A 25,093-nucleotide genomic window follows, 5' to 3' on the forward strand; every position below is an offset into this window, starting at 1 on the left:
CACTTTCTTTTCAATCTAACGACTTCCAGCCTGAAAATCCTCACAAAACGCTTAAAAATTCCAGAAATTAACATTGTTTTGTGTGACTTCTGTACTAAGCCGATCCGCCAGGATGCATATCTGAACAGGGTTCCCCAGTGGGAAACACATTCACCCAAACCTTGCTCAGATCAGTTGGTGAAAGCCGCCGCAGCTCCCGCAACCGAGGGAATTCCTCCCCGAAATATTTGCTTTTTGTTCTAGTGAGGAAATGAGGGTGAGAGAGGCGAAGGGAAGGGGGGGAGGTTTCTGAAATTTAATCACCATGGTAACTTCAATAACATTTCTCTTCACCCTTCCTCCCCCCTTGCATGCATACAACACACACACACACACACACATACGAGAGGAAATGAGTTTCAAAACGGAGAAGGCGCTTCAACCGTCATTTGTTTTTTACGCCTGCCAAGCAACAGAGACATCATTGGCTTGATAAGGACCCGCTGACAGTTTTACTACTCTGCCTCATATTACAACATAGTAAGGCGATGCTACACTGCTAAAATGCTAAACGTTCACAGGTCCTCTCTGCAAGCAATAAAAGAACATTATTAAAGAATCTTCATGCACACTCTAACCACATTCTGGGCTGCTGTAGAGGAATACACCTTCCACTTGCTCCCTCTCTCTGCAGTTTTGCCTGTAAAAGCGTCCTGGGAATCTGGGGATGCTGTCAGAAGCCGGAGGGCAAAATCTGACTGGAATGTGGCTGCAGCAGGAAGACCTGGTCTATGAGACTCTTAGTGAGGAGTGAGGAGCTGCACATTTCACTCCATACAAATTCTATAGAAAGTCTCATTCTGCGCACTGTAGGTGGATGTAGTTTAATGTTACATCAGTGCATAAAGTGGTAACATGATGATTCAACCAATAGCTGTTTCGTGGCGGCTTTAACATTCAAACATGCAGAAGAAGACAGGCCCATTAAGGTCTTCTCTGCGAACAAAAAAAAAATGTTCAGCAATGTAGAGAAAAAGAAGCTTAGAGGGGGGAAACAAAACAGTGGAAAAAACACCACAGCATGCATTACATAACAACTAGGATGTAGCTAAAAGAAATCTGCCGATGACCACTTTAAAGCTGCACCTATCTGTATTTTCATGTTACAGACAGATCAAATGAATATGTGAAACTTTATGGAGCCTTTTTGCTTTTTTCTTTAGCTGATTTTAGTGTAGTCGTGACTCACTATTAGCTTATTATTTTCCAGCCACTTCTCTACGTAGTTTACGTAGTCTGCGCAATTTAGTTCCTGGAGGCCAAAACAAACTTAGAAGTCAAATAAATTTTGCATTTATCAGGTGGTCACAAGGTCAAAAACAATAAAAACTAACTGACTCCAATTGAATGCTCATGTTGAATAATCGTCTGCTTGATGTGTAAAGTGGCAATTATTGTTAGTTATTAGATGCAAATGTGTCCCCAAAGTGACCAACAAATACATACAGGAAGATGCTATTTGCACCCGAGCCAATGTGTCTATTTACATTCAGGTGTTCGTACTCCTGTGAACCAATCTGTGGCTGAACACTGAAAATAAAATGAAATGGAAAAATAAAATATTATTATTATCATTATCATTATTATTATTATTATTATTATTATTAAAACAAATAAAAACGGCCGGGTGTAAATAGCTGCACGGAGCTATTTACACCCTTGGGTGCAAGTAGACACTCCGATATGACAAATGACATCATTACTTTTTTAAATATAGAAAGTATGTTGGAAATATATGAAGCAAGCCAAAAGCGGAAAGACAAGAAAAGGACAACATGTCAGTACACATCTCAGCTTGGAGCATATTTGTGGTGTTTCAATAAAACATAGAGTAGACAACAGGCAGCAATAAATGACATGCTTGTCTGGGGCCCTCTGCTGTGCAACACCTTCAGGATTTCTCATAATGGTCAGCTCCCCATGTCCCCAGCCTTCATTTCGTCCATGTGCCACTGGACAGTCAAGCCTAAAGATACCTGACACCATATGTTTCCCAGTGCAGTAATGACTGCTCCTAGCACTGCTTTTATGACAGCCAGCCGCTGGAGGCTCAGTGATCAGGGACATGTCCAAGTCTCAATTAGAGCTGCTGGAAGGAGGCCTTCCTTGCTTACCAGAAGCCATTTTTACTCCATTAACACCTCTCTGGTGGTGTTTGTATTAACCTTGCGCTGCAATATTTAAAAAAAAAGAAAACAATGCATGTGGGCCGCAGTTTGAATTTTTACAACAAAATCCATGAGGGGGACTGAGAAGAAAGAGGCAACGGGTGAAATATATGAACAGGAGGGGTGAGGACAGAGAGCAAAGAAAAGTGAGAGAAGCAGAATGAAGGAGACACAGATGAAGACAGAGAGAGAGAGAAACGAGGGAGACCAAAGGCATGTGGAGTTCACCATCACTTTGCTTGGCTGCACTGTGATTAAAGCAAAGAGTCCCTGGAGACAGAGGCGGCTCTAGGCCTGCCCAGTCAGTTCTCTCGCTCCCTTGATCTCCTGCGTGTCGCCCACAGAAATGTACCGCCAAACCTTCAGGAAGGGCTCCTTTTTTTTTTATTGCGCTGGGTCCCCCATTGGCTCCAAAGAATCTGCAAAGCAAGCACAGATTGTCATGGCACGAGCCCCTCTCAATTTAGAGGAAGGAGGTCTGCCTCGGATGAGATGCTGCCAGGATCCTGAAGAAGTTTTTTTTGATGTTTTAATGAAGATATCTTGCGCATTTCTAAAAGCGTCTTGTTACACATGAACTTGTCAACCTCTGAGATTAGGTAAAAAGAGAATTTTTGGCAAGTGATTTTCCAGAAAGTTCCTGCTGGGAAAAAAGGGCAGGAAAGAGAGAATAAGCCAGCTAAATCGTTATTAATCCCCTAAGGGGGGCTCTATCCTCATTTGATTGAAGTGTCTATTCTTTCAGAAAAATTGATAATCAGAAATTTGCAGACCGGTTGCCAGGAAAGATGGGAAGAGAAAATGTCGTCCTCAATCTTAATTAAATTCGCCATTCAGTGGCTGATCAGTCCACCGTGGGCCCGTTCCCTCCCTTGACCTTTTTTCTTCTGGTCAGGTGACCTTCACTCCCTGTCTGTGGAGTGTCTGACAAGGAAGGAAAGCGCCTGAGGGGGGTGAGGGAAGAAAGGCCGTGACATTACACACATTCATAAGGCGCCACAGCCTGGATAATTACACCCATACTCACTTAACATGCATTGCAGGCAAAACCTATCGTTTATCAGCTCACATGACCTCTAGCGAAGGATCTCTTCCTCTGATCTGTCTAATTATTCTGTTTTTTTTTTTTTCTCCTTCCCTTCATCTCTTCCGTTCCGTCATTAGTAGGAAGCGCAAAAACCCTTCTCTGTGTGTGTGTGTAATCTAAAACAAGTCAAAGTTGTAAACATCACAGCTGGCTGGCAGGCGGAATTTCGGAAGTGATTCACTGATGTTTTGTGTGAGATTTAAATTAATTCCAGTTGGCCCACAGCTATTTTGTATTATTTCTTCCCCTATAAAAACACATTTATCCTGCTCTTCAGTTCTCATGCCTGTGGCCGATTGGCGCTCTATGGGGGATTTATGGGTGTCACTCTAAATTTGTTGGAGATGGGGGGAAAGTGAATCCTCCTAAACCTGGTTTAGATCACTTGTCCCACACAGGGAACAGTTACTGTCCTGACAACTGGTCATATTTAATGATTGTTTGTCATTTGTCTGTTTGGAAAATTGTTTGAAGTGGGGCTTCTTTTATCTTAAATGTTGATTTTTGTCTCTTCAAAGCTCACCGTCTCTATTCATTGATTTCTTTCAGTCCTGAGGTACTGTGCAGTGTGAGAACATTTCCTTTGTGCAAACACTGAAACACTACAGGTCTGCAGCCACCCCAGCGGCTCTGTGAGGGTGCGCTGTAACACAGTGGAGCTTTCAGTTAAATGCTAACATCAGCTTCATGTAATGATCTAAATGACAATGCTAATGTGCTAAGGTATAATGTTTACCATGTTCACCATCATACTTGACCACGCTAGCATGCTAACATTTGCTGATTAGCACTAAACACAAAGTGCAACTGAGGCTGACGGGGATGCCAGTAGTTTTGCATGTGTTTGCATGAGACAAAGTAAAATTTTGACCTGGTACTAAATAAAACAGCATCAAAGTTACGACAGTTCATGGTTTGGGGACCATGACTGTCTGCACCTAATGTCACAGTTATCTTTGTTAAACCCATTGAGGCATTTGACTCTCAACCAAAACTGTCAACCTCATGGTGGCACAAAAGGGAAAAGTCAGGAAAAGATCCAAAGTTATTCGGATCTATCCTCTTGGAACCATAAATGTCTGCATTAAAAGTTGGTGGTGATCCATCTAGTGAGTCATTCCCAGAGACTGGATCATGACCACACATAAGGAGATTTGATTTGGGTCTGCAAATACATTTCCAGAATTTCCTCCAAAGTCTCTCAGTTAAGATTTAAATCTGCATTTTTAAGCCATATGAGTGAGCTAATTAATATTTTCACTAATCAATGTAAAACTCCTGTGGCTGCTATTCTGCAGAGGCGCGCCTGTTAACTGCACCTTAATGCACTTATTTAGTCTCATTTATTAAGTCTTTAATATCCTTTCATTCAAAACATGCATAAAACAAAGTTGTGATTTATCAAACCCACATCTTTTCAAAATGGCTGGTTTACTGATTCAATTTCATTTAAGGTGACGCGGAAAATAGCAGTGAAAACGGTCAGGAACATTAACTCATGCGCAAATTCATTCTTGAATGCTGTTGTGAATTGGGTCACGACTGTTTGCCATTTTTTTTTTTTTTAAAAGTGGGTCCCCAGAGAAAAAAAGTACGTGAAACACTGATGTGGAAGATGTTGAGATATTCCAGGTCAGACCAAAGTAGTGGCTCAACCAACGCTGCCACTCACAGAGCCATGTACAGCAAGGCTGAAAACATTGTGACAGTGAACACGGTCAGTGCATCCATAACAGCACTTCTCTGCAAATAAACCAGAATATGATGTATGACTTGGAAAAAAAATGGCAGGCAAATATTTTTCTGGTTGCCTTTACTGACATTAAGATGTTTCTCATTCTTGGCAGGCACATAGAGAGTGTAGAGAACAAGCCAAACAGTGTGAAAGGGAGAACTGCATGTAATATAGTATATATGCCATAAACCTGCAGCTGATATTTCTGGGTCACTTATCTGCAGGGAGCTACTTGCACTGTTCTAACCTGTCAGCTTATTATGTAACACATTGGCCTACTTTTACCCTATATGCTGTAATTTTCCACTCAGCCTATGGATTGCATGGGTTACCTATGAATGCAGGTGAAACTGACAGGATTTGAAGCAGGAATTTCTCAGTTAAAGCGCTCAGGGTGCAGCTGAAACAGCATGAAGAAATGGCGAGCTAACAGTGTTAGAGCCCAACTCTGTCCGTTTTCAGCCTGCACATATTCCATTCTCACTTTATCCAAGGCCTGGCAGCCTTGACTGTATTTTTTTAACTACTACATAGAGCAGCTTATGTAGACAGGCAGCTGGTTGACAAGAAGAGACACAAAGAAGAGCTAAACCCAAAGCCAAGAAAGCATCAAAAGTGTTCCCGAAAAGCATGAGAATATACTCTTCATCTTTTTTACCAACAGGCCTTGCTAAAGATCATCTGGCTGCTTTGATAGTTAAAGGACCAAATCGCATTTTTTTTTTTTTTTTTTTTTGCATGATGAATAAACATTCTTTTATGTTAAGGTTACGTGACTGATCCAGTGCGATTTCACAACGCAGAGGCCAAAACTATTCTTGAACCGCATTACCATGCAACAATAAGCATCAAACAATCAACAGGAAGTGTGATGTTGCCACATTTCTGATTATCAGTTCCCTTCGCTGCGTACAGGTGCATATTTTGAGAAATGTGCACCAAGTGTTCAAGTCATGCTGCATGTGCTGCACAGTAGTTCCTGTTTGTGGTATGACCACAGCGGCGCAGATTGACACAGGAGAAAAAGTCAGAGGGTTTTGCTGATTATGAGGCGACACATGAAACTAGAAAGAGCTGCTCAACGTATTCATGGTTGGTTGTACTCAGCCCCTCATGTCCAATCATCCAAAAATAACACACTGCATATGAAAAGGAAAGACACATATATTCGTACATCCCTGGACATTTTTTTTTACGCAGAATTTACTGTGGCCTGTATGCTGTCTGGCACCTTTTCTCTTGTAAATGCTGGGTTCTCAACACAGAAACGCTCTGATGGATGCTGATTCCGAAAGACGGGACAGACTAGACAGGAAGGATGGGCATCTGACATTTGAAACATAGAGCATCAATAATAACATGCTGTATAAAACACCTCAGAGTAAGCAGCTAGAGGCTTTTATGTCTTAGGCCTTTAAGTTTAAGATTTCCTTTTATGTTAGATCTTACTTTTACAGTTTTAATGAAGACAGCAGCCAAGGTTGTCACAGGTTTAGGTATCCATGATTATATACCCCCCCCCCCCTTTTTTTTTTCCCTTTTGTCCACTATCTTGTTGAGACTAGTTAATTACTGGGAAAGTTGACACCCTTGTATCTTCTGGTTAGTTATTAGAGAGTTGATTAGAAGAAATTACTATGATGGAAATAAAGTTTAGGCTTTAGGTCAGAAACTTGAAAGAATCCTTCTTATTCCAAACCTAAGTGAGACTGAGTCTTTCATACCCTTAATGGAAAGGTTACCTCACCACGGGAGTTTCCCATAACCCTTAAGATACGGCTCTAAGACACCAAATACATTTTAGCCTATAGCCTCCGGGAAGCCATTAAACACACTTTCTGGCACATGGATATTAAAAAAGTGAAAAATTACCCCGGCGCAGCGGTGTCAGAGAGAGGGTGAGCCTCTGTCATGATAATCATATCCGTCTGTAACTCTGCCTTATGTGGCAGGATGCTAATTGGTAAGAAAATATGAACATGTGAGTGGAGAGAGCTGCAGAATGAAGGTTCAATCAAATGCAGGGATGGAGGAGAGTAGGAAATGGTTGGAAAAAGGAAATATTTGCAGCCCTCTATAAATCATGACATGAAGCGTGCACAAAAAGCCATCCATCACAGCAGGAAAAAGGCCTAGTTGGGGTTGAAAGGTCAAAGGGCTGAGTTATGTTAGAAGGTCTTTCCATTCCCAGGGGACAGATTTGACCGGTCCCCTAGTGAGACGAGGCGAGGCTTAGCCATCGCTTTTGTCTGCCAGGACTCAACCTATGGGTTTCCAGTCTGTTGCTATTGACCATATACCCGGAAAAAAGGTTGAGCGCAAATGGCCCCGGCGTAACCCTTTGGCTGTTCTCAATCCTTCATCCTGAGTGATAGCTCTCTCCGCCACATCAAGTCTTTTAATCCACACTCACTGTACCGCCTCACTTACGTGTCAAAGTGAAAAAGTTGCGCTATGGCACTTTCCCGGTTCTTCACAGCTTCTTGGTCAATATTTCCCATCAGGTGGGGGGAGACAAACGACCTCCAGATCATTGACCTTGTCGTGGTTATTGGCAAGAGGAGACAATGTTAGAATCTAAAGTCCCCAAAGTTCAATCTCTGCCCAGCATTCCACATTCAGCCATTAAATATATCGCTGTTGTTGCCACTTAATGAGATCTTTACTACATTCCCAAAGTTGATGTCCATGTGCAACGATTGAGATGATGTCACGGACAATAAGAAACTTTATAAAATTAGTAGATGCAAACCATGTTAACATATGCTGGATGATTTAAAAATTAATGATCCTTTAAATTTTAATTCCAAATGTGATCCCAATCTTGCCACAAAGCGCTATCTTGAAGTGTAACATGGCGCGAAAACAGAGTGCAGACAGCACCCACGCGGTGGCGAAGGAGCAGAGGCGATGTGACAGAATTCACATGCAGCTACCCAGGAAAATATTAACCAGGAAGGAGGATTTAATGAAGGGCCCCAATGAATGCCATTCACAACCCAACCCCCTTTTTTTTTTTTTTTTTACATCTCTGGAGAAGTGGCCTTGAATCCTGATGCGTGATGATACTGTAACCGCATCACACAGAGCTCCCTTGAAGAATTCCTCCCCATGTTAAGACATCCTCCTCCGCATGCAGAGCCAACCGTCTGGGGGGGCTATGGGGCAGGTTGTGCTTAATCAGCATTTCAAAGCTGCTCCACTGTCAATTATCCAAGGCTGCGTTCCCTCCAGTCGGCGCACAGGTCAATGTGTGGAATGTCTGAGGATGACATCACCCTCCCTGGGTGTCTGTGGTAGACTGTGTGGAGAAAGAAAGCAACACAAAGAGAGCTTGATTTGTACAACTTGTATTTGCTATTTCTATGATTGCCTGGCTGCAAAAATCCTCCACGTTTTCTGTCATAAAGGAGCGTCTTCTGTTCCGCAGTCACCCTGGGAGGCATTCATGTGTAGAATATCATTTAAAATTCCATCACTCAGTGTGAAGCTATGTTTTATATTTTTTTCCATTAGCTCCAGATGTCATATGAATACCATATGTAAAATTGTTTTGCATTTGTTATGCACACAGAGGGGACAATCTGTATGCTTTGCTGCCAGACTGTAGCATAATTCACTACTCACCCCATTGACTACTGAATATGAAACATGTGCTCAGTATCAAGCCACCTCTGTCAACGGGCCAGTGGAGTGTAGCTGGCACGCCAGAGTTTGCTCGGGACTTGTAAAGAGGCAGACTTTATGGTTTCAAACAGAGATATTAAGGCAGTAGATCTCATACATTACAGTCGGGGGAGTGGTGGGACTGCTTGGTAATTTCCCTACAAGCTTTTCTATTTCCCACACTTTGCAGCAGCAGCTTCTGGATAGATTATCTCGTTCCATAGGTCCGTTGTGTAGCAGCTTCAGTTTTGGGCGCATTCCAAAAGTATTTTGCTCATTAAAAGTCAGATGTGAAGAAAGCCAGGCAGGTTGCAGCACTGAAGAAAATCCTCCCAGCTTCATTCTGGGAAAGCATCAGCATTAATTGGGTACGCAAGGTATGACAGCTGCCATACTTTATTAACACAATAAAGATAAGAAATTAATTTCACTTGTATTGCCAGAGAGCTTTTTTAAAATTAAGATTAGTACATACTTTATAATGCATTTATTAACAGTTAAGTATGCTTTTACAACAGAATAGAATAATAGTACAATAAACTCATTTGCTTGTATTATCTTAAAGCTTTTTTTGTTGTTTATTTAAGATTAATATATACTTAACTTAGTACTTACTTAACAGGTAGTACTCAACTTTCTACCAGATAGGCTAGTTAGGACGCTATAACTAAAAGTGTCGTTTGCCCACCTACCTGATCAAAAGTTGGAAAAACGACTAATTAAGGTTAATAAGTCCTTTTTTAGTCACCTAAACATAAAGCAGATATGTGATGGCCAGGAACCAAACCCAGGTCAACTGCTTGGAGGAACATCGTCATGTTAGCTGTCAAGTCAGCAGGATTTCTGTGTATGTAAGTTGACTGGCTGAGCAAGAGAAAGTGTGCAAACGTGAAGACATGGAATTATTCAGGTTAGTCAGTGGTGACGAGAGTTTGAAAAAATGCCAACATCATCAGCGACTCTCTTTTGTCCATTATATTACCTCGTCAGAAAAACTGCTCAAGATATAATTCATGTATATTTATTCATTTTGAGCTATTATTCTTTCTATTATCTGTTTTTGCTCTTTTCTTGTAACTGTCTGTTTGTTTGCGTCATACTGTCCCACATCCCTGCGTTCACTAACACCTGAAGGCATTTTGTCCCACAAGTTAAGTCTTTGCAACATTTTTTGCTACAACCAGATTCAAATATGCTATAAGAAATACAAGATCTCAGTGACATATAAGACCACTTATTTAGCATAAATCTGGCTTTGAGTCTAAATGTGCAGCCAAACTTCAGCATCCCAAGGTACCAGTCAGATGATATATGGAACACAAACTGTATTTACCATCTAAATTGCTTCTCCACAATGCCAAGATGATGACAAAGATTAATCGGCTAAAGAGCTAAATCTTCCCCCCCTTCAATATGGTGGCACATCTCAGGCCACACGTTTCCAACTTAAAGGCAACATTTGTATTCCTGAGGAGCATCTTCTCTCGCCTGCTTTATGATATTACCGCCAGGAGACCGCAAGCAGGGGCCTCGTCTCCATGTGTGGGCTCCAATTCAACCATCATCCATTTCCTCCAGTATCTTTTTTATCATTACACAGTCTAATAAATGTGCTGTGTGCTCTGTGATGCTGCATCATACATCAGGCAAAGTGACCTGGGTCAGCGCGTCGCCAACCACCAAGGTTACCCTCCCTTCCTCTCACTTTCACCTGCTGTTACCAAGAGAGGAAGAATATTTTTCATCTTCTGTCAGTTGGAAATATTCTCTGACAAAGTAATAACCTCTTCCATGTCCCCTTTGAATGTCTAACAATGTGTCTTCTAAAGGAAGCGACAAAGGTGTATGGGCCACAGGGGTTGCGTCGTGGTTGTTTTGATCTGGCAGGTTGCCATTGACAAGTGCACTTCAATCGAAGCAGCAGGTTGTTCCTCCCACTGTGGCTGCTTTATACCAGGTTATGAGCCTGAGTCTTTAGTTGCCCACATCAAACGCAAACAGCATAATATCACAGTGTTGCAGTGCTTGAATGTGTGTGTGTGAAGGTGTGTGAAGTTGTGTTGAGGTGCGCTCTGCAACCTGCACGCTCCCCTGCAGATGGAGGATTAAAGAACTTTCAAACTGGAGGCTGGCCAGTACATTTTGGTTTACCATAGTGCCTTGGCAAGAACACACACACACACACACAGAAAAACACACAGTTGGTCATTTCGGTGTGAGATTGTGTGATTTTTCAACACATGCGATCCAGGCTTGGCAGCGCATGTCCGGCTGTCTCCCAGCGATCGCTCATCTGAAGCGAGAAAATCAGCAGTGCCCCCAGAAACTCAACGCACTGATTGGAGCCAGATTGGAACAAGGCCTCCAAATCAAAGAGACATGCTCGGCTACATTGTTGAGTCTTAGCAAGCCTATTATAGCTCAGGATTAACTATCCCAGACAGCGGTCGCAATGAAAGACCTCCCTATCTCTGTAGAAGAAAAAAAAAAAGAGCTGCAACATGGAAGAGTTTCATGACAAAGTCCAGCACAGACTAGAACATAGACTCCCTCCAACACCACCAGCACTCCCAGCTCTTACAATGGCACCACAGAGGAAGAGCAAGCAGCAGCAAACACTGATTGATGTATGGGCGCTTTGAGATATGTGCACTTTCTCTTTTTAATCTACCAGACATTCTGCTGATGATGGGAATGAATAGTCTGTATGTGTGCTCTAATGTGTGTGTGTGTGTGTTAAAAGGTGGGGGCGCATCACTCCCATGGGAAAGGGTAATGACTGTGCCACTAATAGAGAATCATTATAAACAACTTTAGCAGATCAAAGAAAAAGATGTATTCATTGAAGTCCAAAGAAGCAAAGGATGACCAATACATCAGCGGCCCTTTCAACAACTGTCCTCTTTGCTCCCTCTGTCTCTCTGAGCCATGCAACACGATGTCTCCCACAACCTTATAAATGTCCAAACCTGGGTTTAAGAGTGATCTTGTTAACTTTTATAGGTGTGTGTAAGATCACGTCAAATAAATTACAATAAACTGAGCCCGGATCGGGCGCATGCAGCCTTACATGGGGAGATGGCATTCATTTGAATTTTTCCGAGAAGGTGCTGTTTATGGAAGCTGGGCAAGTGAAGGTCGAGCTTTTACTGTGGCTCAGATACAAAGACCAATAACGCACGCAGGATATGCTGAAGAACAATGAGCTGAGACACACAAATGAAGATGTCTAAACTAAGCATTTATCATCAGTCATTTTGTTCAATTGAATTCCACTATTAGCTTCCACTCAGAAGGTTATGGCCAGTTAGCTTAGCATGCTAATGTTAGCAATGATTCCTACTAGACATCTAGTAGTCTCTTCAATAATCCAACAACAACTCACAACCTGTAACCTCAACACTTTGTACGCTACTCCAAGACTTGCACACAGAAATGTGTGAAATGCTTAAATCACAAACGGGACTACAAAATGACTAAAAGTATCTGCAACTAACAGGTTAATTGTGAGTGGGAACCAAAAGTTCACTACCCTTGGAGAAAACTAATGTGAGAGTCGTTATTTACGTTTTTTTCAACGTTTCTTTTTTTATTCAGCAAAACTACATTTCAGTTTCAGTTTTACTTTGATTAACTCACATTTTTCACTGTCCCAAAGACTTAAGTCCGTCTTTGTCATGATCACGATGTAAAATCCCTGCCATACATCACTATTGCACAATGGCATTTGTGTGTGTTCCCATGTGGAACGGAAAAGTGCAAAGATCCATGATGAATTCCGTCCTGTCAAATGTTGATTTACAGGTCAGGTTTATGCATCTGTGGGTGAATTTGTGCATGAGCGCATGTGCCAGCATGTTAAGTGTGTGAAAATGCCTGTGGTCATTTTTCATCTCTTAGATTAGTTTGTGGTGTTTGTGTATATATGTGTATGTGTTTGTTATGGCGCGCATGTGTATGCAGCGTGAGAATATTTCCTCCTGGCCCTTGCCAAGCCAATATCTATTTCTTCACTCGCTACCTTTAATCTTCGATTACCATGCGGCAGTTTTCCAAAATCCTCTAACGGTTGAGTGATTTAGTGTTATTATTTTCCTACAGTGCCCTGTCCGAGTGCAGGTTCTAACTGGCACCAAGAACTGTTAATTACTTAATTATGGAGATAAGAAAATGGTCAGGAACAGAATTGTCAATGATTAATGCAAAGTCTGAGAGGACTTTTTTCTCTCTCTGTCTCATTGGAATTCATTTTTAGATCATGCCTCGTCTATATAAGCACACAAACGCACCCGCACACTTTAACTTGTTGTTTTAACCTCAGATCTCTATCTCTACTTCCAGCACACATCTCTTTTTGTCTTTTGTCTCTGCCCATTAACATTCAATTGAAAGAGCAAAGGGGGGGGAGGGGGATACATGAATAGCCACCGTAAATTCATCATGTTTTTTTTCCTCCCTTTCTCTTCCCTCATGAATTATGGAGCGCCTCCACCGGTACATTTAGTTGAGCCGCTAGTAAATTAAATGCAGTGTACTGCCATGCCACACAGGAGCAAGCGGGCCAAGCAGGGATATATTGGCTTGTGCTGTTCTGGCCAAAACACCACCCCCCTACACACACACACACACCCCAACTCATCTGCCCAATGTTTCCAGACACTGCAACATCTCACAAAAGCTACAAGAGGGTGTTTGTAGTTGAAAATGTCATTTTTTTCTCCCCCTCCTAATATTGCTCACTGTCAAGAAAGCATCCCACATATTCAAGCTATCAACAGTCAAGTGAATCCATTCAACATGACAGATCTTGTTGTAATAAAGCAATGACGTAAACGGGATAATAATGGAGTTACTCAACGCGGGCAATGGTGTAATGCAAAGTATTTGACCTGAAGGCAAAAAAGAAGTTATGACTGACTTAAATGCTACGTTACACACATGACATCCACCACAGCTTGTGGTGCACAGACTTCACACTGCTTCATATTTCTCTCCAAAAGCGGGAATGAGCGGGTGATGCAGGCCCCCTTCTTGCCCCCTGATTTATAGTGCTATGGTACTAAAATGGCAGACTAGGATAACACGGGTGATAATAAATGACTATAAGACAGCGACTAGCAGCTGTTAATGCTACAGCCATTAGACTGAAAAATGAAGGGCACCAGTGATTTCGTCAGATTTATACATTTTCTCTGTGCCATGCATTAGTGCATGTCATGGTAAAGTGGCAGTCCATATATGAGCATTAATCGTCTGCTATGTATTTCTGCAGGAATTTTAAAAGAAGCAGGCCTACATTTATCAAGAATCTACGAATCGCTCCCTGGAATTGTCCTGAAAGTTAAACTAGTTGGACTTGTGACTTATTTAAGAAGATTACAGCAGACTTTCAGCAAGATGTGTACAGGTATTTATGCTGTGTCTTCTTGGCTCCCTTGCTTTACTGTGAGAACAGGACTTCTAGAGTGTTTTTGCGTACTGTTACCTAATTTTAAGGAAGCTGTTGATGGTCAGTAAATACCATCAAACCCTAGGCTGGCTGCATATTAAACCAAAACACTTTGTTTTCTATTCCTACATGCATTAAATACAGAAAATATGCACGTGCATGTGGAAGACCGGGCAACTTAAGATACAAAAGTACAGTAACAGGTAATGCAACCCATTACTTTTGCTGTAGAGTAATTATTAACTGCTTTTTCATTTTGTAAATGTAAGATGTAATGAATAAATGATCACATTTTCCAAGCTACCAGTCCAACACTGTTTCCAATTCTTATTAATTTATCTAATATGCAGTAAGAAAAAATATAACGTCAAGATGAATGTATGGCTCTCTCATCTCATCTCATACACCAGCAACCAGCAAGAAAAATAAATGTGTACACAACCTAAAATAGTTGATAATCACTAATGGCTGCATAAAATTATCAACCACAACTAAATACATTGTTAATAGTGCTGCAACTTGCACACACACCATGAATTTTTTTCCACCACGGTTCAGATCCTTAGTTTATTTATGGGGAAACCATTTCTGTAACGTCACCCTTCTTGGAAAGATGTTGTTAAGAAATCATCTCCTGGTCATGTGGTGTACATGCTGCGCCCTTTGCTCCTTTTCACTAGTGGCCCTGCACAGCGGTGGTGGTATAGGGGAATAAAGAGACAGCACAGTGGCGATAATGAAAAAAGGATAGGACATGTAGGTTTGCTTTACATGGCCAAGGACAATTAGCAGCTTCATCGAGCATGGCCAAAACAAATACTCTCCAGTCACCTCCCTCCTTCCTCATTTCCAGATGACTGGGCCCAAATTCTTACTCAGTGTCGCAGAGGACACCAAGGAGCAATAGCTCTAGTAAAGGATGGGAAGAGCTGTAATTATGAAGGGATTGTCTCAAGTTCAATTGGCTTTGTACACACCATTTCATGCTAAGCGGACGTACGAGGTGAATTACAAGAAGCCTTTTAACTACACAGCGCGGAAAGAAATCACAGCTTCCCGATGGGAAGTTGGACTCATAATTGAGGTGTGACATCTAAACTGCAGTGAAGAGTCGTCATTTCCACACTTTGTAAAAGGTGCCGTGTTTATCTGAGAGCATCTGCGTTTATAACTGAACAGCAACAGAAGAATCAGATACGCTTTTGATGTTTGGAAGACAGTCTGCACCAATATCTTTAATGATGAATGAAAACAGTGTTTTCTTTCAAACAGGCTGTTCATAGAGCAGATATGGCGGAGCTGGACAATCTTTATGCATTGATTAAAGGCAGTCAATGACGGTGAAATAGACTGGGTAACATTTGTAAAAATGGTCTTTGAGAGATGGCTCTGAAAGCAGATGTTGGCCTTTCATCTCTGCATCTGCATGGGCCCATTACTGGGTTTTTGTGAGAAATAATGACTGTGCCTTCCAGTATGATGAGCACTTTTTAAGTGGACCTCATTCTTCATGACCTATATCCATTGTCTTACCCTGTCAGCAGCGGGAATAGCACAGCCATTCATGTCCCATATCAAATACAGAGTCAGGGATATTTTTTGCCATAAAGCACACATGCCACTTCAGACTTGATAGTGAATATGTGCCTCCTATGAATTGTTGGATTTGCATGAATATTTATGGAAACATTGTGGGAGTTACAGCATGTGAGGTAATTACATTACAGATAGAGGGAATGGATGTGAGTCATAGCATATTTTACAATCTCATGTACAAATTGGCCATTGTAGTGGAGATATAAAAAGCCTCCTTGAATTAATGGCTTCCAAATGAGCTTGGTAAGCAAAGTAAAGGGTTTACTTTGAACCAATTGAACTATCTATGCTGCTGTATTTCAGTTTTTGATCCACATTCCACTTTGTTTTCGTATAAATGAAAAGAACATTCCAGTTCTGCATTCTCATATAATACCATCTTTGTGCTATCTGACAGGATAATGTTGCATTTGTGTGGATCACTGCTGATGATACTCATACGAGGGGGAAATCATCACAGCAAACTTCCCTCTAATGTGCCCATTACTTTATAATGACGCCAAGTGTTCAATTTCACAGTGGTGGCATGAATTTGTAATTACCACATATAGATTTCCCAGTGTTTCCTGATTGCAGGAGAAACATACTGTACTCACTACCGCCCCGGGTCCAATAACCAGATGTGGAATAGTCTCCAGCTTGCCAGCAGCATCCCTCCCAAATGAGCTGCAGTCGGCTCCGATGGGAAGTGTTTTCCAGTTAGCTATCTTGCAGCGATCAATACTCCACCTCCTCCCATAATGTTCAGAGAAACCCAAACTTCTAATGAGGGACTTTTGTAACCATGTTCCCCAAGCCCGTAATGCATGCGGTCAATATGTGAGAGGATCTGCTGGATGAACTCGAGAGGCAAGAGAGAGGGATAGATGGAGAAAGAGGATGGCAGTGTTCAATAATAAGCACTAACAGTCTGGCAGACTGGACCTGACCCAGATACAGTTTACCTCAAACTGTCTCGCTATCTCTGATTTTTTTGTCTTGCTTGATAAAGGGCTTCGGCTTTCTTAATCCACGCTGAGGGATGAAGCCCATTAAGGTGGGTCCCAGTTTGTCAAATCCAGATTCGATTTTTGAAAAGGTTAATGGCTACGCATGCAAAAAATGCAAGGCAAAATGTTTAGGATGAGGCCTTTCTTATCACAAATGGGCTAATATGTGCGGTCCAGGTTTGGATGTTTCTTGATGACCTTTGTCAGAAAAGAGCTGATTAAACAGAAGGCAAAGTCGATGCCATGGGCAGACAACGCAGTTTTCAAAAGATGAAGGCCAACTCCATAACTCTTGATACTGCAAAAACTTTCCTCTGCATGTCTGAAGCTGCCAGCTGAGTGGAAAGCTGCAGATTTCAATTCAGATCAATCAGAACTAAAAGAAAATGAATACAAAATGCATGACTCCATGGTGGTCAAATATATGCAGAGGTTATCTTATAGGATACAAAAGCAAGAGTCTATAGAAGGTGCACTTAGGCACAGTAGGGATTTGACCTAACACTAACGAAACAACAATGACGATGCTAACATGCTGATGATCAGATGGCATAATATAAACAATGGTCACCATCTAAATGTGACGTGAATACATATTATTTGGTCAAAAACCAAAGTATCAAAAACAACATTTTGATCTGGTGGTGACACTAGACCAAATGTCATGCCAATCCATCCAGTAGCTGTTAAGACATTTCACTTACAACCACACAATCGAATTTGTGGAGGCACAAGAGGGAAAGCCTGGATTATTAAAGTCAGTGGGATTCATCCTCTAGGGTCAGTATTTTGGTCTGACCCAAGCGGTGGCCTGATGGACCAACATCCTAGGGCAAAAAATGAAATAATTTGAACTGTGTTACATTTTCAAAGTCTCAGATTCAGAGGTTCAACTTCAGCTTCAGTATTAGTAAGGTGTAGTTTCATAAAGGGTCAGAAAAGAGTGAGCTTTCTGGTCTTTTTATAAATTTTTCTGTAGTTTATGGAACATTACACCATTTATGTTAAGTAGAATAAAAGCAAAGCTGTTACTCGCTGCATCTTTAGTGTGTTTTCAAGAAAGTTGGTCGATTAATGAAAGCAAAAATGCACACTGTCATCAACTAATAGAGATTAACTCTGCAACCTCAGACTGTGTCCTTTTCCACAGAACAAATGAGGAATTAACAGCTCCTTCAGACAAGGTTCCCCATCGTTGTAAATGTTAAGCTGAGTTTAATGCAGCCAGGTTGATACATTTTGCAGGTCTTACCGTATTAAAAAGAGATTTAAATGAGCTTCGTTGATCAAACTGCTGGATGCCTTTGTTCTCCAGCCCATGATTTATTCAGAGACACCGCACTCGGACCATCACTATTTTCTCTCTGTCATGTTATGGGTGTGCGCTCGTCGACGGGGTTCATTTGTGTTGAGAAATGCCATCTGGCTCAGGCAACGAAAGCTCTGTCAGAAAGAGAAAAGAGAAAGGAGGGGGTGGCCACAGGGGAGAAATAATATGTGTGTGTAGGTGCAGCATCTATCTACTGACCTCACAGGGCTGGGAATGGACAACAGACAAATTAGAGGGTTTAGAAATAATCGACCACCTTGTGGAAGTGTGAACAATATCCTGGAAAATATGCTCAGTGCTTTGAAAATGAATAGCAGGGTCAGAATATAGACTATTGCTTGAGATATAGTTCAATAGGCTGCTACTTCCGCACAAAGAAATAGCACTTTTGTCTCAATGTTATGCTCAATGTCTGATTCATACCCAAAATAATTGTACAGATAGCTGAACCAGATGTAAAGCAAGACTCTGTTGTAATGGTCTCTGCCGCAATTCAAGTCCTTTAAAAACTCCTATGTGACACATATACAGTCCATCACTCTCCTGTCAGTCTTCAACGCAACAGATGATGTAAGGTAGCTCCTTTTTCTTCCCGTCTCTGTTATTACTCTTTGCTTGGCTGCCTGCCAATGATTCGTGTAAACCACAGTTGTCCTTGCTGATGTACTTTGCTATTTGGTGTACAAACAAAAGTGACAAATCCCCTCAAGTCCAAAAAGGGCCATTATCTACTGCTTCTTATGCGGCGCAGCATCCGTCTTTTTACGACCACATTATGTGTACTCACATGAAACATGTTTGACTGAGGAATGATGAATGGCATTCGATACGAAATAGATGTGCTGAAATGTGGCAAGGACAAACAAAACAGCTCTGGTTGGTATTGAAAATTTAAATCATTAATGTTGGGCTATGTTCATGTAGCATTACAATCCATCACATGTCCTTTGGGAGTCATTGATTATAAAAACAAGATTATTGGTATCCGAACTGCAATGTACACCGTATTACGCCTAAATACAGGAGCTGGACTGTGACTGCGAAAGGAAACTGGAATTTCCAACAGAATTGCATTTGTTAACTTGACTATTCATACATGGCTCATGTGATGAAACAGTGAGGTAAATGCTCACTTTACAATGCATTTGTAAAGAGGTGGTACTTTTGAGGGACAGTGTAAACATGTCCCCATGAAAATTCATTCTGACAGTTGCTTACATTTCCATCTGTACACAGAGAGCATAAATCAGGCGGATATTGACCCGCTAATCGCTTTTCAGCTAACATTCATTCAGGGGAATTTGGTCTACAGAGAACTAAACACCATGTCCTCAGGTCACATTGCTATATTTGGAAACACATGTTCTTTTTGGAGACCAAGCCAGGCATATGAGAACATCATCTTTCCCTTCGACCACCTCTCCTGTTTTTATCGTTTTTTTCCTCCTGAGTGATACCGTGTCTTCTGCCTCTCTGCACAGGTTAACGGAAAGTTGAGACTGAGTTCAATCAATGCTCCGAATTACCAGACGAAGGACGATGGAGTGGCCCATTACTATGGCTGACCCACTTAGGATCTGCTCATAAGAGCCAAACAAAGTGTGTTTCCAGCCACCCTTGAAAGCCATGTTTTCAAGAGTAAAACAAGTTTTTCTCATTACTGACCTGTCTGGCTAAGGGAGGGCTGAAAGTATCAAGCATGAGCCACGGAAAAACCTCAAGCGGTTCAAAATACTGCCAGACTGTCATATTAATTTTACAGCCCTTTTCCAAGGCTAGTTTTCCATTATCGTGTTGAATTAAAACTTTGATACATGTGTAACATGATGCGTGTGACATAACAGTATCTTAGAACTGTTGAGGCTACAGTTACATTTTTACACATTCGGGGGAACCTCCTGGGTTTAAAGCAGGGTTATATAAGGGAAGAAGGCCCTCTGTTAGACCTAACCTGTACATGATGAGTGTTAGAGGAAAATGATTGTATCAATAGGGGTCAAATTACCGATCGCTAAGCCCAAGGAAGCTTCAGGCGTAGCGACTCTAACTAAGGGAGGCATTGCTTTGTGAACGGTCACTTTGCCTGCTTGGATTACAAAACTGAGGAACATTGTGTTGCCTGTCAACTTTATATTCACAGGAAATGTTTTTGTATCTCAATGGGTACTTGCAGTGTTCATCTTCAAACTTGGTAAGGCTTGAAAATGCTCAACCAACAGCTCCAGCAGGAGTTTGTGTACCAGCCGGTAATTAGAAAACATTGTGGCGTGGATCAGACAGCCGCTGAAAGCTCTTCAGCTTCTTTTCACACGCACACACACACACCTACACTCACTCAAAAACACACTCACCCTCCGCCAATATAAATATGACAAATGCGGTAAGATGAGATGGATGAAGTGATGTAACCGGGTCAAAGAAAGTTGAGATGTATGCGTCACTAAGATGACAAGCAGAGGCTGATGAATTCTGATGAGTCCCACCAAGCATCAGATGGGCACAGACGAGTGAGATGTTGCCAAGTTGAACATGACTGACACAAATGAGCCGAAAATGTATACGGCATATTATACCATGGTCCGGGGGAATACTCGATTCTGATTGGCTACAGGGTGTCCATTATAATTGTGTTTAACTCTCTGTTCACTGTTCTAAATGAATGCACTGGCTACATAGTATCAGCCTGTATCTAAAATGAGAAACCAAAGTAACAGGGACGCAGTTCAAGCCTATGTTCACAGTTTAGCGAAAGGGTTCTATGAGTTGAGCAGAATGGAAATATCTTCAGTTGCCAAGTCGTATCTGGAATAGTGAACATCTCCATTGCATCCCTTATGGGATACTAATGATTGTTCCAGGTATTAGTCAAATCCTCAGGTGTAACAGGCTTGAAAAATGTTATATTTTGATTGCAAAATCCAAGAAAATATTATTAATTATTATTATTATTATATATAATTATTACTATTAAATTATTATTATTAAATTAATTAATGCACCTTGTGGGGCATTATCCTTTACACCTATTTCGGTGTAAAAAAAAAAATGTATTGACTTGAGGGAGACATTTATTGCCTGCATTTTTCGAAATTGATACAGGCCATTCAATTGAGATCTATTTGAATGTTGTTTGGCTGTTTAAACGGAAGTAGTCCATCTTGAGCTCCTCCATGGAAATGGAAGTGTTTTAGTACCCGTTTCACACTGGTTTTGAATAAGTCCCATACTTCGGCTTCATAATGAATGAAAAAATGAGCTTGGGCTCAAATTGCACCCTATGGCTAATAAATATCCTGTGTTGAAGGTATCTGCATCAGGGCATGTAGTGTGTATGTGTAGGTCCATCCGGCTGTCTGGGTGGGGGTGCAGGATGGCATTGAACTGTGTGTGTGTGTGTGTGTGTGAAGTGGGATTGCAGTGCCTCATTAAGCTACAATCTCAGAAAAATAAAACCTCAGGCCACGCTGAGACAATTTGGTCCAGGAGGACCATTGATTTTGGTCCGAAATGAATTGATGCTGAAAGACATCATAAATAGGGGAGCATATGTGCAGGCATGTGTACTGAGTCAAAGCTGCACTCCAAGCCAGTCATAGCGTTCTTTGTTGATGTACTTTTCTGGCACAGCCACAATATGGTAGGCTGACTCTTATTAGCAAGGTTAGTTATGTTATTTTCTTTGGTAAATACAGAAAACACTAGTGACATTTATTATGATGGGTTTCTACAAAACACAGGATATTGTCTAAGTACAAACAAAATTGGACTCACCGGAGCAGATGTCATACAATTTTAATTCCACCCTATATTGTTTGTATTAGGTATGGAGCAGTACTTACCTTGAGGGCATGTTCCATGAAACCAGTCCTTGTAAGTCATTCAGTGCAAAGCTTACTCATTCGTATGCTAATGTTATGGGTTAATATTTGTTCCTCTGATTTGCAATAACCCAAAGTCCACCTCCTCTAATAAGCCCAATGAATAATGCACAATGCTTATACAATGTTTAGAAATGCATATCTTTGGAGATGAAAATCCTGGCCAACCTTGGGTGAGTTAATGGGAAGGGACTATTCTCCCTGGAGGATATAAAAGAGGCTCTGCAAAGTCCAGTAAACACTCCAGCCTCTCTAATATGGAGAGGTGAAGCTACTTAGAGCTTAAAAACTGACCATGTAGTGTGTTTGTAGCTGCAGCTTTAAGGATTAGATTTGAGTCAAGTTGAAGAGTTTGTTTTTCTCTAAACTTTTGTACTAATTGCTAAAATATGCACACCTCACATCCGAAAGATCACCTGTCAGTCAAACGGAGTGGCTAGTGCCCTGTCAGTTTTCTGTTAAGTTTCTCTAAGTGTAGCTTAATACTCTTCTCTCAGCCGTACTGTTTATCACTGCTCATGCTCACTGCCAAGCTCCTATTATGTTTATTCAAGGCAAGCTGCTGTTGGTGGTGATATAAACATAAAATGCATGTAACTGGGATCCAGGCCAATAAATGCTTTAAAAGTTATTAGGAGAATTTTAAAATCAATTCTGGCAGGATGGCGGCCTGTGGAAGGAAGGATAAAATTGGGGTAAAGTGATTCTGTCCAAGACTGGCAGCTGAGTTCTGGACAGTGTGGAGCCAGTTGATTTTGATCAAGACCATTGAAGGAGCATAATGATACTCATTTGTTGAAGTGCCAAGAGCAAACTAGTTAGTTAGAGATCAGAGATTAGTTTCATTATTTTTTGTTTGTTTGTTTATTTGTTTTTTGGGATATTATTTGTGATCAGCCCAGTTCCATATTCTCTATTTTCTGATTTCAGAAAATTGAAACAGAGAGGGCACATCTGGGTGTTGTCAGCATGAAAACGGGAAAAAGGTGCTATGAGGATGTTAATTGTCAACAACAGAGTGAACGACCAGAATTAATGGAGAGAATAAAAGGGGACCAAGAATTGAGCCTTGTGGTACTTTGGTAATTTGGTATACCTAATTAATTCATTTTCCTGAGAGCATTCACACCTTTCAGTGAGATCTAGTGAGATCATACACAGTTTTGCTGTTTTCTACTTTGTCTCTATCACCAGTGTCTCCTCTTCATCTGGGAGATGTTTCTGTATGGCTTACACATTACTACTCCCCGAAGTGATGAGTTCATGGAACCAGTTCTTGTGCTTTTGACAGTGTTATGAAAACTTGGCAGTGCCTTTTTTTCCCATTCCCTTTAGCTGTTGCTTTTTTGAGATTATCAATGAACACAATGCACAAGCCACTATCCTATCATTCACCTTATAGTTGGAGTGGTTGGCTATTCATTTTTAAGTTCATTTTACAATTTCATTGATTACTTTTATGAGTTAATGATTTTAGATACGTGGAATTGTAAGGGTTTTTTAATTCCCCATGAAGTCCACAATCTTATTGACAGTTTTTGTAAATGTAAACTCTAAAGCTGGTTTGTCTATGATGGATTATGAAACACAAAGTTCAAGAAATTGGGCGAGAAAAAACAGTGTCAACTTTAAAATCTCTTCATGATGCATTTAAGCAGAGAGCAATTTATAACACACAAAAATGTTTGCCATTTTGGTGAATGCCATACTATAAAATCCTCTTAGAGGGCACTTTGTAGCGCTCTTTTGAAAAGTTCAGAAATGTCTTCATATTCCAAATTACACTAGATGAACAATCTTATGTTGAGTACAGTTATATAATAATAAGACCTGTAGAGATACAGTGCAAGATTGAATGTAGATGAGCAGTGGCTCTAATGCACCCCCTTCCCCTATCCCTCCCTCCCACCCTCCCACCCTCCCACCACCCCCCTTCCAGCTTCAGTTTAGCTCGGCTCAAATTCTCAAGCTGTTTGAGATGCATGTTTTCATCAGCTCCCCACATGTTTACATCACATATACATCTCTCAGCCAGTGAGAGTTGGGGAGAGTTTGGCACCAGCTCAGATGTACCACCCCCCCACCATTCAACACATAACACTCCCTCTCACAAAGAACACATTCCACCCTCCTCCTGTCGAAAGGATACCCATCTGCCCTGGAGCAAAATTCCAGCCATGTTTTCTAGGAACATAGCGCTCAGCTTTAGAGAGCCTCCCCTGAGAAGGCCCAGGCCTCCCCCCACTGGGGCCAAAAATGCTACAAATTATTGAGGGAGCAGACACTGAAGTCTTTCTTTTAACCCCTGACAGGTACCACTGGGCTATTATCAAGATGTTAATAGAAGAGACAGAGCAGTGTGACACAACAGGGATTGCGAGGGTTTCAGAGGTGCACATCTTCAGGATGAAACAAGCCAGCAATGTTTTGACATCATGCAGTGTTAAATATTCCTCAAAAGACACTATCACTTAGTATCAAAAATCATTGGAAAAGACAAATAAAGGTCTAGTATCCCTCTGCATGGTGGATATTCAAGTCCAAATGTTTCTATTTGTCTTTGAATAAATGTAGGGGAGGCTCAGGAGAGGACACATATGAGACATTACATTCCTCCCAGCTCTATCGAGCAGGCTTGAGAAGATGTCAGGGAGGGTGCCTCAGGCTGCTCTGGTATGGTTCATTCTTATCTTCACAGATGAACCCTTCTGGCTCTGACCTGGCAACCATCAGCCAGCTCCAGTGCTGAGCACACAGCCTCCTAATGAAAGAAGTGCATATCAGTGGTAGAAGCAGTCACACGCAGCCACCACACATTATGCAGCTTTCTGTGTGGCAACAGGAGGCAGTTGCTCAAATTTATGCCCAGAAAAGCATCTTCAGTGAACCTTTGGTTGCTGCTAAATGGCGGAAAGTCAAATACTGTGCGTAGACATTTTAAGGTACTTTTTGGCAGATTTTGGTAAAATTATCCAATATGTCATAAAAGCAAGCTTGAAGAAAATTAAAAAAAAACATGCAATGTGAAATTGTATACCAGAACTTGTTTTTTCTTCTTTCTTACCCAAAAATCTTGTCACGACCCATCAGATTAATCTTGTAACTCTTGAAGGAGGGGTCCTACTACTACTACATATAAATACTACTACAGTATAC

This window comes from Pempheris klunzingeri, chromosome 21 (assembly GCF_042242105.1).
Source record: "Pempheris klunzingeri isolate RE-2024b chromosome 21, fPemKlu1.hap1, whole genome shotgun sequence".
Taxonomy (NCBI): Eukaryota; Metazoa; Chordata; class Actinopteri; order Acropomatiformes; family Pempheridae; genus Pempheris; species Pempheris klunzingeri.